The 17,395-nt window shown below is 35.4% G+C and overlaps 1 long non-coding RNA gene across 2 annotated transcripts; it reads right to left on the bottom strand.

Annotated features, from left to right (window-relative positions):
* Positions 1–244: 244 nt before the first annotated feature.
* Positions 245–3,766, bottom strand: LOC109158435. 2 transcript variants are annotated; one of them, XR_002050382.1, is made up of 5 exons: positions 3,098–3,766; positions 2,857–2,930; positions 1,122–1,317; positions 674–792; positions 245–438 (listed from the first exon to the last, which is right to left on the bottom strand). It is a non-coding gene; the product is annotated as an uncharacterized LOC109158435 (long non-coding RNA). The 2 variants fall into 2 exon arrangements; XR_002050381.1 differs by having other exon boundaries at positions 2,857–3,766.
* Positions 3,767–17,395: the final 13,629 nt, after the last annotated feature.

Here is a 17,395-nt window from a genome sequence, read left to right as displayed (position 1 = left end):
TAAAAACCATTGTTCGCACATTTATAAACAACGGTTTAAAATCGTTATTTTTGATCTGTTTTTTATTTTAAGCATAATATAACAAAATCAATTTATCCAAAAACCATAATACTAAAGCATCAATTCATTAGTATAATCATCTTCAACAAGTATGTGAAGTATTTCAAATTACACAAGAATTCAACATCTACTTGAAAATACAATGAACAAAATTCCAATCACTAAATCTAATGTTGTTCTCAAAGTTCTAATCAAATGCATTCCTACTCTATATAACTTCATACACACACTCTCAAAAGAAATATACATATGAACATATTCAATAAAATCAATATCAGTGAACCTGCAGAAGCCAGAGTCATACAAACTGAAGGAGTTACGTCGTTTCTCTACTCCTCTCGCAACAATCCAATCAACCCACAGATCACATATGCATATCTGCCATTGGATTTGGTCCAGATATTTTAAATGCTTACAAGTTTAAAATTTTTGGTGCAAAAGCAGATACGTATCATAAGTTTTCTGTTGTAAAAACAAGAAAATGGTTTGCATATAAATCATGACTAGAAAAAAGAATTAGTTCATTTGTAAATAAATGACTAGGAAAAATGGTTCTCTAATTTTTGATAGTGTATACTTATTTAAAGTCATACTTCACAACAATAGAATTTACCTTGGCGTTGAATAGTTATACATGATTGATTTGCATTTTCATTTGAATGTTGCTATAGCACTCTGATGCTTAATATTCTGTCTTTTCAGTTACTCTCTTCTTTGCCTACTACAATGCCTCTGCAAATTCAATATGGTCCAGATGAGCCAAATTCTGTGTAGGAATGGCTAATGCGGTGGACTGTATCTCAAGCTTTGGGATCAGATTCTCAGCAAGAAGAGATTTCAGACTCAAAGCATGAAATAGTTAAGACACACCAATTGCAGGATGATCAGAATTGATACTAATTGCAGGCAAGGAGTTACCTAATTCTAAGAATTATATTAATATATAGATAAAATGATATATTGGAGATGATCAAATTAAATAGAAGAGAAAAGGTAAAAGCAATTTTAACGTTCCTGTAACAGGAAACACATGTAAGAAAAGAAAATGGTAGAAAGCTTACTTAACATTCTCCAAAATAATTCAGTACTTGTCCAGTGCATCGTCTGTGATCAATGATGGCTCTGAAACACTACTTCCAAGATCCTAAGAGGATACTGTAGGATTCTGTGGCTGTAATTTCATTAAATGAAACATCAAATAGCAGAAGTTTCTGAAATATGCTAACATCCCGAATTTTCTTCAATGAGAATTAGTTCCTGGAAGAGATAATCCCAACTACATTACTAAAAATAATGTTAGAAAGCTCTCGCACATTAAAAGGATCATTGCATCAGATTATCCATTCTTCATCCTTCATTTGTGTCCCATACTTTAAATATATATGCATTAACACGATAACTATAGTTTTACTTAGGGCTCGTTTGATTCGCAGAAAATATTTTAAGGGAAATGGAATTGGAATTCCATGGAAAAACAATTACTAGGAAGATGAATTTCATTGTTTGGTTGGTGGAAAAAGAATTACTGGGAATACTAATTTTATTATTTGGTTAGATTTAGAATTGTAAGGAATAATAAGTATAAAGACCTATATGCCCCTACAAATTAATAAAAGTAATATAATTAAAAAAGAAAGTAAGGGTAAAATAGGTAATCTATTCACTTTTTCTTCCCATCTTCCATAGAAAACAAAATCCTTGGTCCAACCAAGGATTTTGTTTTCCTCAAATTTGAGGAATTCATTTTCCAATGAAAAATGAATTCCATGAACCAAACACTAGAAAACAACATTTTCCTTCACTTCAAGGAAAATGTTTTCCTTGAACCAAACATCCCCTTATAATTTCCCCATAACATTTTCCATGAACCAAACATCCCCTTATAGTTTCCCCATTGCTGATTAGCTGTTAAATGCAACTAAATACTATAAAACGATAACTATAGTTTTATGAGAAAATTGTAAAAAATGTCCCTCTATAATATGCCAATTATCAATGTCACCCTGAATTATGAGTGGTGTAAATGTTGCCCCTCAATTATCAAAACGGTGCATATATAGCCTCTTCCGTAACGGACATGTGGTTCTCCATTAGTGTACGACACCGTTAAGTCGGAGTAAATATGTAATTTAGTTATTTTTTGCCTCCCTCGATTCGAAGTACCAGCGGTGGACAGCGGTAGGGAACCACATGTCCGTTACAGGAGGGGCTATATGTGCACCATTTTGACAATTGAGGAGCAGCATTTACACCACTCATAATTCAGGGGTGACATTGATAATTGGCATATTACAGAGGGGCATTTTTTACAATTTTTCCTAGTTTTATTTATAGTTTGCTTATTGCTGATTAGCTGTTATATGCAACTAGATACTATAAAACCAATATTTTTATATCAAAATTAAAATTTAAAGATCTTTCAGATCAGAGTTAATTTATAACAATTTAAGACTCTAAACACCAATTGTACCAAAGTACAACAAGGTTATAAATTCATTCCTCAATATGCTTATAGGACAAATATAATCTCCCTCTATGAAGAACCATACTAAACACTTTTCAGTATAATCCAAACTACAATGTTATACAATCATTACACTGCTGGTGATAGGGTCGCCATAGCCACTACAATTAAAAAATAGTAATAATAAATAAATAAATAAATTAAAAGACAAAATCTTTATCCAAGCAAAGCAAAACTCAGTACAGAAAAACCACACATTTGCTATATTTCAAGAAATTATATGGATAAAACAAATATGCCCCGCCATTCCACGAAAACAAACCACAAATTACCAGAGATTCCACTAGCACATGATGGTGACTCAGGATGCATCAATTCTTGTTTGTTAGCATTTCCAGAGGAAGACCTATCAACAATGTTAAGAAGTAGAGGCAAAAGACTTTCTAATTCCAGTGAAGGGTGCATGAGAAGAAATATGCGAACTAGAAAAATGTGCATGTACGAACAAATTGAAGTATGAAAATCAATGGAACATATTATCATTTTCATTCCTGATGAAGAGAGAAGTCTTACTGAGACTCGGAATTCCTGTAGCCGGACGATGAATCAGAGTAATCGACAAGAACGACGATCACTCCTTACTGGTAACATCTAGGGTTTGGTCAGTGAGGTACATATCAGCAAGTAAGTTCAGGAGAGGGAAATAATTAGTTTGCGTTGTGGCTATGCCTCGCGCCAGCCAAACACCCGTGCCGCCGACGATGGGCATCTTACGGTACTTATTAAAATAGGGGTTCCGATCGAGGAGTCGATGAGAGTGCTACCGTTATACTCTCCCTGCGTGAAGAAGAAGTTGAGCGTCATGAGCAACCCAACCTCATCGAGTGCGGCGAAACCGTAGGTTCCCTGACCATGGCCAACAACGGCGGGTTTCCGTCAAAAGGTCATCCATTACAGAGAGAGCTCCGAAGCCTGTCGGCGATTTGGCGGTGAAATTGGACTGAGCAATTTGGTAGGCCGTTGGGTTTTTGCCGGAGACTATGTCGTGATAGTAGAAATGGAGCTTTGTGATCTTTTCTTTCGCATAGGGGAGCTGCTTGAACTACTGGTGCACCGCCTTCGGCCTGAAAGAAACACCGAGCCCTGCCGGAGGAGTGGCGGCGAACAGAACCGTGAAAAGAAGCGCAACTATGCCCGCCTTTGCCATCTCAGATTATATTTCTCTAGCCTCTTAATCTGCCATTTCAGAAGAGGGGGTTAGGGATTAGGGAATAGGGATTCTAATGTTGATTAGGATTTAAGAATTTTGGTCACTTACATTATTAGTATTAACAATAATGGTGAATGGCGTGGCGGGGGGCAGGTAACACCCACTCGCGGACTGCAAGGAGACCCTCTATCTCCCTATTTATTTATTATTTGTGTAGAGAGACTTTCTATACTATTACATAAAGCATAGAAGGTGGTCGCTATACATGGCTGTAGAGTGGTTAGAGGAGCACCTCTGGTATCACACCTATTTTTCGCATATGACAGTCACATGTTCATCAAGGTGAATATCCAGGAGGCCAGTGTAATCAAACAGTGCCTGATAAGGTATGAGAAGTTATCTGGCCAATTGGTGAATTTTAATAAATCTAGCATTTGTTTTAGCAGAAATACCCAGATGGCGATAAGGGAGGAGGTGGCGCCCTGTCTCGAGGTAGAACAGGCAACCAATTTTGGGAAATATCTTGGCCTACCGTCTTTTGTAAGCATCAATAAAAGGGTTGTTTTTGCGTATGTGGAGGACAAAACCAGGCAGAGAATTGGTTCATGGAATAAAAAATTACTCTCCCAAGCTGGTAGGGAAGTGCTCTTGAAAAGTGTGGCTCAATCTATGCCTACATTTTCCATGAGTGTTTTTTTGCTACCTGAGACTGTTTGCTTGTCTATTGAGAGAACCATGAATAGGTATTGGTGGGGAAGTGGAACAGAAAGGGGAATACACTGGAAGGCTTGGGACAAGTTATGCATCCCTAAAAATTTTGGTGGCTTGGGGTTCAAAGATTTACGGGCATTTAATTTGGCTATGCTAGGGAAACAGGCCTGGCGTTTCCTTACAAATCACACTACTTTAGCTGCAAGGATATACAAAGCTCGTTATTATCCTAATACTACATTTATTGATGCAACTATAGGAAACTGCCCAAGTTTTTGTTGGAGGAGTATAATGGCTGCGCATGGAATGGTTTGCTCAGGGGTACGAAGGAGGATTGGCAATGGCAGAACGACTTTTGTCTGGGGGCATCCCTGGTTACCGGATAATCCCAATCCACTGATCCAAACAATTATGCCTGAGGAATTGAGATGTGCCCAAGTGGCTGGTTTAATTTACCAACAAACCAATACCTGTGATCCCCATATATTATTTGATTTATTTATTCCTGAGGAGAAGTGGAGGTTTATACGGTCAAGAATGCTTATAGGAAAATTCTTAGGAGACTTTGAGCATAACCCAGAGACTTTTGATAGATGGGTTACATTGTGGAAATTGAGAGTTCCACCCAAGCGTAAGACTATTGTGGAGAACTATTTGTGATATTCTTCCCACTACAAATAATTTGATAATAAAGAGAGTGGAAGTGAATCCTGCATGCCCAATGTGTGGAATTGTTCATGAGAATGCTATGCATACATTAGTTTTATGGGATTATTCTTAAATGATTTGGAATATTTCATAATTTTTTGTTACAAATGTTGTGGCACATTCATTATCAACATGGCTGATGGGGGATTTCAATGTCTTAACAGAAGAACAGTGTGGGCTGGCCGTGGCTGTGCTGTACTGCATATGGAATGCCCGCAACGCTGCTGTATGGGAATGAGCCCTCCCGTGACCTCAGTAGGTCTGGCGATGTGTGGCAGCAGCCATGCAGGCCTATCGGCAGGTGCACCATCCTGCTCTTCGTCCGGTAAATGCCGAGGCTGTTACGGCAAATGGAAACGAGAGGCCAAAATGCTACATCGACACCGGCTACAAATGCACCACCGGAGAGGCTACATATGGGGCGATGCTACTCTCTCATCAAGGCACCTTTATAGCAGCGACAAATGGAAAGCTATCGGGTGCTTTCTCGCCCGTTATGGCGGAGGCACTCGCTTGCAAAGAGACCCTATCTTGGCTCAAGGAACGGGATGTCCTGATGGTAGATCTTTTAACGGACTGCTCAGAGTTACGGAATGCATAATACTCAAACTCAACGGCTATTTTCTCCTATGTTGGGGTCATTGTAGATCAATGTAGGACAACTATATCATTATTTACTCATTGCTCATTAAGCTATATTTCCAGAACACTGAACTTACATGCTCATACTTTAGCTTCGTTACCTTTTGATCATGAACAACCTATGTACCTATGTACTGAGACTCGGTCCCACCTGACTCTATTGTTCAGTTCATTCATTAATATATCACTATTATTATTTTAAAAAAAATCATTAGTATTAATATTATTTAATTTTAATTTAAGACTATATACAAGTCTTGGCTAATATTTCAAGTTTTGTAGTGGTATAATGGTGCAGTGATGTATATTTACCACATCAAAATCATTATAAATCATGAAATCAAGCAAAATTAACGGTGCATAATGATACACAAATTCACATGTTCACACATAAGTAGTGGTTCTCACACGAACCGGACTATATATATATATATATATATATATATATATATATATATATATATATATATATATATATTTGTCAAAACCAAGTGGTTTAGAATTAATCATTACAAGAAATATACTTCACAAATAATTGAAAAGATTAATTATTTAATTATTCCACACATTTTTGTATAAATAAAATCTTATTATATTTAAATATTTCTTTAAGAGTGTGCATAATTCGGTAAAAATTTGTTAAATAATGGAACTAAAGAATTTTAGTTAATATTTTTTAATCAAAATATTTCAGTTCGGTTAATGGTTAAAATTTTTTAAAGATTTTTATTATTGATAGTTTGGTTATAAAGTATCAGTTAACCGAATTATAAGGTCGACAGAGGGTGCCAGGGGGAATGTTATGCTGGGAGTGTTATGTCCTGGACCCATGTCCACTATGTGCATTGTGGACACGCTGTACATTCATAGTTTCTATACTGTAGATTCATAATTTCTATACTGTAGATTCATAATTTTTATACTATAGATTCATAATTTCTATATTGCACATTCATAATTTCTGTACTGTAGATTCATAATTTCTATACTGCACATTCATAATTTCTGTACTGTAGATTCATAATTTCTATACTGTAGATTCATAATTTTTATACTGTAGATTCATAAAATTTATAATGTTGATTCATAATTTCTATACTGCACATTCATAATTTCTGTACGGTAGATTCATAATTTAATAACTATGTGTTCATAATTTGATAACTATACAATTTAGAAATTATGAATCTACATTACAGAAATTATGAACGTGCAGTATAGAAATTATGAATCTACGTTATAAATTTTATGAATTTACAGTTTAGTAATTGATGGACAATTTTAATATATGTCCTTGCAAGTGCACGAGTCAGTGTAGTGGTAGTGTGCAAAGGCAAGGGTCGAACCCAAGAGGAATTGATAATATGCAATTTATAATCTTAAAATTAATTAACTTAGATAATTTAAAGAGTTAAAAACGGATACCAAAGATAAGAATAAACTCAAGTGTAAGATAATTAAGTTGAAATTAAAAGAAGCTAAGTAAATAAATTAACAAAACATTTTTAAATCAACCATTAAAAGTAAATATGAATAAGCAAAACAATTCGACAGTTCAAAACTAAGAGCAGCTCAGAGCAATACTTGACATCATAATCAATTGCAGTAATCCAATCCCCAAAGAACAAATCATTATACAGTGCATTGTTATCAAACTTGCAAAAATTAAATCAGAAAGCTTCATTAATCACAAAACAAATTAATAATAATAATTATAGAAAACAAAGTAATTAAAGAATTAGCACGGTGTTTAAGAACTGAATAGTGTGCTCACAATTTAGGAATTAAAGAATTAAACAAAAGTAGCAATTTAATAGAGTCTTTGCGAAATTTAGCAGTAAGAATTGAAGAGGAACAAAAACAGTACGAATTGAATAGAAAGGGAAAAACTCGGAAAACAATGTGCCAAATTAAAGGTACGGCCAACAAATTGAAATTGAAAGAAAGGGAATTAAAAGAAGAATAACAATATTGCTTGCTGCTAACCACTAGGAAGAAACCAACAAATCCAAATTAAGGAGGAAACTTAAAGAAAGAATCAGAAATTGCTAATGATGTGTTGAACGGAGATTGCTGCGACAAAGAAGTTGCCACGCCCAGAATTGCCGATCGAAATTACGCGAACCACCGGAAATCTCTGGGGTGAATTGATGATCTCTTGCATAAATTCTCCTCTATTTATATTGCTTCAATCCCAACAGCCTCTCCTTCTTCTTCAATCATCCAGCCAAGAAGCTACACAATTTGCCTAAGATTAAGGGGAAGCCATGGGAAATTTTCTTCCATTCAATGTCCTGCTCTTCAATCGGATCATCCATCACCATTGTCGGAGAAGAAGTCTGCGATCCTCTTTCTTATGATATAAAATAATAATTGGGAAGAAAGATATAATAATAATAATAATAATAATAATAATAATAATAATAATAATAATAATAATAATAATAATAATAATAATAATAATAATAATAATAATAAACTCATTAGAGACCATATATAACTAATCTACACTAATTAAACTCCTACTGATCATGTACTACTAAAACTAATTAATATTATTATTATTAAATTAAGATCAATGAATTATTGGACTGACATAATTCAAATAATAAAACAAATTTAATAATTAAAACAACCTAAAATTGAATAATATTACAAAGTTACTAATAACAATAATAAATAAAAATAAATATAAAATGAATTAATTATTGCAAATTAACTATAAAAAGATTATTAAAAATAATACTAAAAATAATGTTTATCAGTAATTATGAATCTATAGTATAGAAATTATGAATGTACAGTATAAAAATTATGAATGTACAACATGTCCACCATGCACATGGTGGACACAGGTCCATAGCATAATTTGCCATAAATTGTTGTGCAACCGTGTGCATCATGCAAGGTGCACAGGGTTCTTATTCATAATTTCTATACTATAGATTCATAATTTCTGTGAATACAGAGTTCAACAATTGGGAATATGAACATCGAAAATTATGAACATAGAGTTCTGAACACCATACCGCACCATTCTGAACACCACAACGCACTGCATTGCTCCCCCTCGGGAACAGGGGCGCCGTTGAAGTGCCCGAGGGCGCACCACCTCGCCCGGCCACGCAATGGTCAGAGGTGGCCGGATGGACAAGCTACCGGCCAATGGCCGGTGGTCAAAGCTCCCAGCCAAAAAATATAGGATAAAATTACATGTCATGCTTTAATATATAAGAATTGGTGTGGCTTGGTGGGTTGAGCTTTGTACATTATGTTGGAGGTTTTAGGTTTGACCCTTATTGGTAGCATCTTAAACGATACTTTATAAAATTGTTGTCTCCACGATTATATAAAATATAGGATAAATATTAGGTGTCGTGCTTTAACATATAAGAGATGGTGTTGTTTGGTGGGTTGAGATTTGTTTGTTATGATGGAGGTCTTAAGTTCGACCCTTGTTAGTAGAATTTTAACATATTTTATAAAACCTTTGTCTTATAAAATAAAAATGCGCAAAGACAACAGTTTTTTATAACCGTTGTCTTTGTTGTGTTGTGTATTCAAGTACGCTTAAAGACAATATACTAAACACAACGGTTAAATAAAACCTTTGTCTTAAAGAAATAAAGAATGTGCAACCTTGTCTTTGTAGTGTTGTGTATTCAAGTGCTATTAAAGACAACACACAAATGACAATGGTTAAATAAAACCGTTGTCTTTTAAAAAATAATAATGCGCAAAGACAACGGTATAACCGTTGTCTTTGTAGTGTTGTGTATTCAAGTACGATTAAAGACAACATATCAAAGACAACGGTCAAATAAAACCGTTGTCTTAAAGAAATAAAGAACGTGCAACGACAACAGTTTTATAAAATCGTTGTGGTTGTACTGTTGTGTATTCAAGTGCTATTAAAGACAACACACAAATGACAACGGTTATAGATAACCGTTGTCTTTTAAAAAAATAATAATGCGCAAAGGCAACGGTTTTTATAACAGTTGTCTTTGTAGTGTTGTTTATTCAAGTACACTTAAAGACAACATATCAAAGACAACGGTTAAATAAAACCGTTGTCTTAAAAAAAAACGCACATAGACAACGGTTATTAAAAACCGTTGTCGTTTTAGTGTTGTCTTTTCTCAAATTGCACAAAGACAATACACTTATAACAACGGTTAAGTAAAAACCATTGTCGTTGACAAAAGTGTTGCGTCAAAGACAACGGTTTTGGACCAAACTGTTGTCTTTTATATAAAAGACAACACTTTTGTTAAAAACTGTTGTCTTTCTGGTGTTGTCTTTACATTGGGATAAACATACACACTTTTATTTGTAAACTGTATTAATTATTGTAAACTAATTGAGTTATTTTATTTACATTAGAAGGTTTGAGCATTTATATCTCTAACATATTGAAATTAAACCATCACAATGCAAAAAATCCCTACCAAAAAAAAAAATCACAATGCAAAAAATCAAATCAATCAATTTAACTAAAAAAACTCACTACTTAAATATTAACAAATATAATAAATTATAAATATTAACATACTTATAATGATTAATAATAAAATAAAAACAATATGTTGATGTTTATATTCATTATTTATTTATTTATTTATTTATTTATATTCAGTATTTAATTACATATATTAGAAAATAAGATGTCTCTTTCTAATGTAAAAATATAAAATAATTTGAATCCAATTACTTTTGGCTACATAATTCAATAATTCAATAGACCATACGTTTAAAAAAAAAAAACACAAAGTAATATAAGAATAAAACTTTACAATTGAAATTCTTAGAATACACTTCATTTGAACAAAGTATAAAGTAAAACAATTACAACTCTAAGTTACATAAGATCATAAACTATATAAAACTGTTTCTAGTTTAAGATTAAAGACTATGATTTTTTACATGAAAACTATTTCAACTTTACACTGATTAAGATGTTGTTTTTACGCATCCAGAAAAGATGTTGTTTTCACTTATCACTATCAAAGAGTTTTTTCCTAATATCATTATTATCAAACACCATTTATAATAGTTTTTTAAGTTTCCCTATGAGATATTTAAAAACTGTTTTTGTTTCCCTATGAGATATTTAAAACAACTATTTTAAGTTTCCCTGTTAGATATTTATTATGTTACAATTTACAGTTTCTAAGAGTTTTTTCCCTAATAGGAGTCATGATCGAAACTACGGTGGCGAACCTATGTTGTTCGCTATGGATGCTAATCTCTCTCTCTCTCTCTCTCTCTCTCTCCCTCTCTCTCTCTCTCTCTCTCTCTCTCTCTCTCTCTATATATATATATATATATATATTTTCCCTCCAAAGTGTTAATGCATTTTGAGTGCATTAATTGTGTGGGTACATGTATTTATACATATTTTTTTATAGATAATAAATTAAGTAGATAGATAGATAGATAGGAAGGTAGGTAGGTAGGTAGGTTGGTAGGCAGGCAGGCAGGCGGGCAGGCAGACAGACAGACAGATTGATTGATTCTTTTTGGAGTGCTTTATATGGATGGTATATATAGACGATTTGAAATTTTCTGTTTTTTTCTTTCAATTTCTTGGGCGATTTATATGGTTCTTTTTGTTCGGTTGCTATATACCATATTTTGTTTGCAAAAAACTTGTGTGATTCCTGAGACGGGTTGAGTAGTAGACAAACTAGCTAGCAAGTCAGATGCTCCATAAAGGTACATTTTGTAACCATCACAATTTTAGTTATGAGTACTACAATATTTATCACTAATAACAATCAATTTTACCTTAAATAGTGTCACATGGCATTACAATATATCATAAGTAACGATTTATTTACTTAAAAAAGTAACGATACGATTTATTTTTAATTCAATATGGTATTAAACTTTCTACAATAAATTAATATTTCAATTTCTTTCATAAGTAGCATTATTAGACATATAAGTATTGTTAGGAACATTGTATTAGGATTTTGATGATACCAATGTAATGTAGAAAAGTAGACCCCTAACCTTTAGCTGTTTTTGTTTCGCTACTTTCGTCCTAGACGAGAGTTGCCATAACTCTTTTGTAATTCGTGTTAAGCTAGACAAACACACGAAAATGAGTTATGACTAGATGTTAGGATCTCCAACGCGAAAGAAGACACGAGACATGAAGAACAACAACGAAAGTCAAGCAGGAGTTGTCAACAAACACGAAAGGACAGTGTTTGTAAAAGACGATCTTTATTAAACATTACTTCTCTTCAACAACGAGAAGAATGTTTCACCTGTCTGATTTGACAACATCCTAGGACAATAAGGACTTCATTTTATGGGACTCACTTTTCAAGAAGCATTAAATGAAGATGTACTATCTCTTGGAGCTAAAGGACAAAACCCTAATGCTTTCCATACCTTCAACGGCTACATGGTACAACCTCATTAATGGAGCATTTAATGCATGAAGCTCCCCGGTCCTTGTCCAATGGTTAAAAGGTTCGAAAATTTCATCTCCCTCCAACGGATGGATTTTCATCACCTATATAAACTCACCTTCATCAACTAAGAAGGTGCTGGTTCATTATCACTCGACTTACTCACTTACAAAAGCTCTTGAAACGTCTACGATTTACAAAAAGCTTTTGTGAACCAGTTTTTGAGGTGTTAAGTTACTTGGAGAATTACTTGTCTTACACCTCAAGGAAGTCTTGGCATCAGTTTGAAGCTATCATATCTCAGAGTCAAGATCTCTTCGTTGGAGAATTCAAGAAATCATTTTCTACCAACCTCAACTCAGGAGAAGAAGTTGATAGAGGCGGAGTAAACTCGAGGAGTTGAAAAACCTACGAAGGCTGTCCAGCTTAGTGATCAAGGAAGTCTTTGTGTAATTGTCTAAGAGTGATAGTGCAATCCTTCCAACAGTTGTGGAAGAAGAGTGGAGTAGGCAACATTGGCCGAACCACTATAAAATCTCGTGTCCTCCTTATCTCCTTACTTACGCTTTTTATTTTGCTCTCATATCATTTCTTCATTATCATTACCGAAAGTTTGTCTAATTACGCAAACTCGTGCAAAGTATTTAAAACGAATCTATCTTATCCGCTGCGCCAAGACACCGAAAGGTGACGTTTAGGGCTTCTAACGAAAAGAGTCTATTCACCCCCCCCCCCCCTCTAGACTCTCATCTCATTCTATCGGGACCAACAAGTGGTATCAGAGCCAATACCTTGTTCGGTAAAGGCTTTGCATTTACTGCCTGGTAGATCCCTATTCGAAAATCTCTTGAAAATCTTGCATATTTTCTTTGCACGTTTTTTTTTAAATGGAAAAAGAACATGCTCATCGCTCCAAACAACTTGCATTTAGTCTTGCTAAATTTGATGACTGGAAGTTAAGAATGCAGGCTCTCCTATGCTCCATTCATGATGAGATGTGGGACGTCATAACAACCGGACCAATCACAATCATGATGGCGAATACTCAAGCAGCCGCACAGGGTGCAGGAGCTCCACAGATGATAACAAAACCAAAAGACCAGTACTCCTCAGAAGATAGAGCAAGAGCGAATCTGGACAATGTAGCAAGAAACATTCTCTACAACTCTCTGGATGATTCCCTGTTTCCAAGAGTCCGAAAATGCAAGAATGCTATGGAAGTGTGGAATGTCCTAATGAGATTGGGAGAAGGAGACGAGCAAGAAAAGGACAACAAGCTGACAATGGCTATGAAAAAATTCGAAGATTTCAAAATGCTGCCAAATGAATCAATCTTGGATATGGAACTCAGATTCACCAGACTGATGGGCGATTTATCAGATCTTGGAAAAGAACTTACTGAGAAGGAAATGAATCTGGAGATCCTTCGTGGTCTACCTAAATCATGGGAAATGAAAGTTATTGCAATGAGGGACAGTCGAGACATGAAAACGATAAGCACTGCCAAAATTTTTAGTGATCTCAAGGCTTATGAGTTCGAACATGAACCAAAAGATGCCGAAGATTCAGAAACAAGAAACATTGCTCTCATGGCAAATCAATCAGCATCGACATCCAAAAGGTCGAAATCTAACTCTTGTGAATTTTTATCTGATGAACAATATGCACTATTTGTCAAGAAAATGAAAAGATTCATGAGAAAGAACAACTTTCAAGATCCACAACGTTCGGGCCACCGAAAGAAGCACGAGAACTTTCCTCAAACCTCAAAATCTGAAACCATGGACTCTCAGCTATTGTGCTATAATTGCCGAAAGCCAGGACACTTCAAGGCAAATTGTCCACATCCCATAGTAAGCAAACATCAAGATAACAATGCTACCACAAGCCCCTCAAAAGAGACTGGAGAAAAATATAAAAGAAGCGACAAACCTGAATCATCAAACTCCAGAAAGGAAGGAAGAAGGAAGGCAATGTTAGTAAACTAAACTTCTGACACAGTCGCAACCGAAAGTAGCTCCTCAAGCTCTAGCTCAGAAGACGAAAGCACTGATGAGGAGAAAGGACTGTTGTGCCTATTCAGTCAAGAGTCAGACGAACTATGTCTCATGGCAGATGAAGACGGGGTAAATTGTCATTCATCCTCTTGTTATTCAGCTGAGTCAAGTTCTGTGAGAAGTTTTACCTCAAATGAATCTGTCACCGAAATGATGATGAGGTTCAATGTGATAAATAGCACTTACTCCAAACTCAAGGAGGAGAACTCTCGGCTTAGGCTTAGCTATAATGAACTAAAGCAAGTTCGTATTGAGAACAATATGCTAGTCATTGCTAAGGAGCAGCTTGAGAAAGATGTTCTCGCTCTAAAGGAGCTGTGCACAACAAAAGAGAAGAGAGAGCAAGAACTGCTTGAAGTTTTGGATAAATTCAATAATTCATCCAACCTAATGGATAGAATGTTGAATGAATCCAGACTGCCCGGGGAAAGAACTGGAATTGGTTTTAACCCCAGCTCCTCTTCACAAGTCGAATTGAACAAATCCACGAATGCATATTCACACGAAAGCTTCGAGGCCGCATTTGTTCAAGGACCCACCCAGGTGTCTGAGCCTATGATGGTAGTTAACATTGTCAAAACACCACAATCAACAAGCCAACCGAAAGGTACGGCTGTACAACGAATTGTGGAATCTGGAAAGAAGAAATCTAGTAATGGCAACCCTAGACAAATCTATGTCAAAAGGAATGGACCAAATGGCAATAAACAGAGTCCACGCCATAAAAAGGGTCAGCCTAACTGGAACACTCAATCCAACAAAAAGACGAATGGTAACCAGAGGCAATATCGTCCGAAATTCACACGAAAGAATCCTGCACAAGGAATCTTAAGAAGCGGACAAATCAGACAACCCGAAAGATCCTTCAAAAGATCTGGGTATGGGAATGGATGGACTGGGCCATCAGAAGAAGATTGGTTTGATTATCCAGAACCTCTTCCAAGAGCAGTATTTGAAATGGTTCATCTGCGTAAACAGACTAATCATCTCAAGCATTATGAAAATCTTCCTCAGGAAGATCAACGTAAGAAATATAATGCTAAAGTCTTTGCCAGCATCCATTATGATTATCGCACATCCAATGGATATAGAGGACCGAGGATGAGTCGTGGATACTCTAGGTTAATATGGGTTCCAAAGTTGACTGCTAACCCCCAAGGACCCGAAACTAAATGGGTACCTAAAAACACATAATCTTTGATGCAGGAAAAACAGGTCATATGGTATATTGATAGTGGATGCTCAAGACATATGACTGGTGACAAAACAATGTTGAGCAACTTTAAAGAATTTGACGGACCCAAAGTTATCTTTGGAGGTGAAAATAGTGGCAAAACTCGTGGAAAAGGGGACATCATCAACAAGGGAATAACAATTCAAGATGTCTCTTATGTTGAAGGACTGAAGTTCAATCTTCTAAGCACAAGTCAGTTTTGTGACAGAGGATACAAAGTAGAATTTCTCAAAGACAAATGCAAAATTGTGAACACGAAAGATAACAAGACAACTTTAACAGGACAACGAAAGAAGAATATGTATGTATTATCTTTAAATTCTTCTAATGCTAACGTTTGTCTTGTAGCCAAAAGTAATGCAGATCTCAATCAAGAATGGCACAACAAACTAAGTCATCTAAACTTGAAGACGATAAACAAGCTTGCCAAGAGAAATCTCGTAAGAGGTCTACCCGAAGCATCTTACATGAAAGATAAAATATGTGAGGCATGTCAAAAAGGAAAACAATTCAAGTCATCCTTTAAGTCAAAAGATATAGATACAAAGTCTCGACCTCTAAGCCTTCTACATATGGACCTCTTTGGACCAGTTGATCCAGCAAGTTTGAGTGGAAGAAAATATACTCTTGTTATAGTAGATGACTTCACAAGATATACATGGGTGCTCTTCTTGAAAAAGAAGAATGAAACAGAAACCACTCTTCCAAATATTTTGAAACAACTTCAGACAGAAAAGGAGCTCAAAATAATTCGAATAAGATCAGATCAGGGAACGGAATTTGTCAACAAAGTCATAAAGGAATTCTGTGCGCAAAATGGAATTTTCCACCAACTTTCGGCAGCACGAACTCCTCAACAAAACGGAGTAGCCGAAAGAAGAAACAGAACCTTGAAAGAAGCTGCACGAACGATGATCTCTCACTCAGGACTACCTAAGAGATTTTGGGCTGAAGCCATAAACACGACATGCTATACACAAAATAGATCCTTGATCAACAAATCTCACAACAAGACACCATATGAGTTATGGAAAGGTAAAACACCTAGTATCAGTTATTTTCATGTCTTTGGTTGCAGGTGCTTCATACATAACAATGGAAAGAATCATCTAAGAGCGTTTGACGAAAGAGCTGATGAAGGGTTATTCATGGGTTACTCCTCTGTAAGCAAAGCATTCAGGGTTCTAAACAAACGAACAATGGTAATTGAGGAATCCATTCATGTCAAGTTTGATGAACAATCTGAGATGAATCCATCAGGATGTAAAACATCAATCGAGGCAAATCAAAATTCTCAGCAACCTGTTGATGAAAATACCTCAGACGATGAAGACATACTCTCGTCCTACATGAAATATCATCTAAAGGTTCATGAACCCGAACCGGTGCCTCAAGAAAAGGTTTGAATTCAACAAAATGATCCTTCATCTATCACAACATCTGAACTAATGATTTACATTGATCTACCTTACATTCCTGAAATGGGCGCTCAAAATCAACAAGATACTTTTGAACCAGACCTTCGATGGTTAAAAGATCATCCATCAAATCAGGTTATTGGAAATATTCAGGAAGGTGTAAGAACAAGAGCCTCCTTGCACGAAAGTATGATGGCGTGTTTCCTGTCACAAATGGAACCAAAAACCATAGAAGAAGCTCTAAAAGACCCAGACTGGGTAATAGCCATGCAAGAAGAACTCCACCAATTTGAACGAAATAAGGTATGGGAACTTGTCCCGAGACCATCTCATCAGAATGTCATTGGAACTAAATGGGTGTTTAGAAACAAAATGAGTGAAGATGGGCTCATTGTTAGGAACAAAGCTCGACTTGTTGCTAAGGGGTATTGCCAAGAAGAAGGTATTGATTTTGATGAAACCTTCG

The sequence above is a fragment of the Ipomoea nil genome, unplaced genomic scaffold, assembly GCF_001879475.1.
Source record: "Ipomoea nil cultivar Tokyo-kokei standard unplaced genomic scaffold, Asagao_1.1 scaffold2818, whole genome shotgun sequence".
Lineage (NCBI taxonomy): Eukaryota > Viridiplantae > Streptophyta > Magnoliopsida > Solanales > Convolvulaceae > Ipomoea > Ipomoea nil.
The sequence above is the reverse complement of the archived record's forward strand: the minus strand, read 5'-3'. Positions and strand labels throughout refer to the sequence as shown.